The following is a 2,730-nucleotide window of genomic DNA, read 5'->3' as shown; positions in this document are numbered from 1 at the left end:
TGGGAGAAATTCATTTTTTGGCAGAGAGCACACAAATTCTGGCCTACTCCCAATTCCAGAGCCATGTCGCTGATATAGCTGCACTTGTCACAGCACCGAACCTCAGTAAGTAAGAAACAATAGTCACACCAGAAGTGTTCAGTATTTGTGGGAAGTTCAGAGGATAGCTGTAGGTTCAGAAATTCAAACATAGATTCTTAGTTTCTAAACTTAATTCTAGTGTACTAGTTATTTTTCTCAAAAAAAGTCTAGACATCTACTGACATAAACATCTTTAGAAAGAATTTAAAAAACCTGTGGGAAGACATAGATGTAGCTGTAATGTTTAAAATTCCAAACGTTATTCAATTATGGGAGGTAATTAGGAGTGCCTGGTGATCATTTAGGAACAGTTAGAGTAAAAATTGAGTAAGAACTTCCCTTGTGCTTGTGATGTTTTCTTTTGTAAATTTGATTTGCTGTATTACTAGCCTCTTTATTAATTGGCTGATTTATTATAACACTGAGAATTTTACTAGGCACATCATTATCTGTTATGAAAAATGGATAGCTAATCACTGGGTACTATATGCTTGGTTTGTGTTCCTATTTGGTCCATTGTTAATGTTTTCCTGTTAGTTGAATACTATTATAGTAGAAAACACGACCCTACTTTGTGCTTAGAAGACACAGTCTGTAACATTTACAGTTTGCTTCCTTTTCTTGATTCTACACTACTAGAAAGAATGAGGACTACTATAGAAGCTGCTTTATAAAGGAATATATTTTCTTCTATATTATGAAGCCAAATTATTCTTCATAATAGGTTATATTATTTTCTCTTGCTTTGAGAGGCATACCAATCCAGATTTCTTGCATTATCTTAATGACAGTTCTCCAAACGAGCCTGTGCTCTGGTTTGATTTGGCTGAAAATATAGAAGCCTTTTCACATGCCTCATTTAATATTCAGTTACCATAGAAATTTGCTGATACTGAAGTACATACCGCTGCAGCTGGAATTCAGGCATTGTTAATGGTTCAGTTCTTAGAAGCCTATTACCAGGGCTTGGGAGTTCAGTGTAATAACTCAACCGAAGTCATAACTCTCAGTCTACTTATGCCAGAACAGTCCCATTTACTTCTTTAATTTGAGGTGTTTGATCTAATTCTTTGTAGGTTATAGGCCAGACCAAACTGTTGGGAACCCTCTCTCTTGCTCACTGTTCTGTCCATTCGTCTCTTCTCAGAATAGGGGCATTGACACAGAAATAGCAGCAACCAGAAGGCAAGCTGCGGGAGCATACAGCATGGTACCACCTGCAGATAGTTATTATGCTGGCACAATACCATTATCTGCATTTAGGACTAATCAGGGTAACCACAAGTGATATTATGAACTTGATTTCTTATTCTGGGTTAAGAGGGAACTCCGGTGACTGTGCCCTAGTGGTTAATATTGCTTCCAACACACTGGGAGAAATTCATTTTTTGGCAGAGAGCACACAAATTCTGGCCTACTCCCAATTCCAGAGCCATGTCGCTGATATAGCTGCACTTGTCACAGCACCGAACCTCAGTAAGTAAGAAACAATAGTCACACCAGAAGTGTTCAGTATTTGTGGGAAGTTCAGAGGATAGCTGTAGGTTCAGAAATTCAAACATAGATTCTTAGTTTCTAAACTTAATTCTAGTGCTACTAGTTATTTTTCGCAAAAAAAGACTAGACATCTACTGACATAAACATCTTTAGAAAGAATTTAAAAAACCTGTGGGAAGACATAGATGTAGCTGTAATGTTTAAAATTCCAAACGTTATTCAATTATGGGAGGTAATTAGGAGTGCCTGGTGATCATTTAGGAACAGTTAGAGTAAAAATTGAGTAAGAACTTCCTTTGTGCTTGTGATGTTTTCTTTTGTAAATTTGATTTGCTGTATTACTAGCCTCTTTATTAATTGGCTGATTTATTATAACACTGAGAATTTTACTAGGCACATCATTATCTGTTATGAAAAATGGATAGCTAATCACTGGGTACTATATGCTTGGTTTGTGTTCTTATTTGGTCCATTGTTAATGTTTTCCTGTTAGTTGAATACTATTATAGTAGAAAACACGACCCTACTTTGTGCTTAGAAGACACAGTCTGTAACATTTACAGTTTGCTTCCTTTTCTTGATTCTACACTACTAGAAAGAATGAGGACTACTATAGAAGCTGCTTTATAAAGGAATATATTTTCTTCTATATTATGAAGCCAAATTATTCTTCATAATAGGTTATATTATTTTCTCTTGCTTTGAGAGGCATACCAATCCAGATTTCTTGCATTATCTTAATGACAGTTCTCCAAACGAGCCTGTGCTCTGGTTTGATTTGGCTCAAAATATAGAAGCCTTTTCACATGCCTCATTTAATATTCAGTTACCATAGAAATTTGCTGATACTGAAGTACATACCGCTGCAGCTGGAATTCAGGCATTGTTAATGGTTCAGTTCTTAGAAGCCTATTACCAGGGCTTGGGAGTTCAGTGTAATAACTCAACCGAAGTCATAACTCTCAGTCTACTTATGCCAGAACAGTCCCATTTACTACTTTAATTTGAGGTGTTTGATCTAATTCTTTGTAGGTTATAGGCCAGACCAAACTGTTGGGAACCCTCTCTCTTGCTCACTGTTCTGTCCATTCCTCTCTCCTCAGAGTAGGGACATTGACACAGAAATAGCGGCAACCAGAAGGCAAGCTGCGG

The sequence above is a fragment of the Gekko japonicus genome, unplaced genomic scaffold, assembly GCF_001447785.1.
Source record: "Gekko japonicus isolate JY-2015 unplaced genomic scaffold, Gekko_japonicus_V1.1 scaffold1084, whole genome shotgun sequence".
In the NCBI taxonomy this organism is placed as follows: Eukaryota; Metazoa; Chordata; class Lepidosauria; order Squamata; family Gekkonidae; genus Gekko; species Gekko japonicus.
This window is presented reverse-complemented; position numbering follows the sequence as displayed.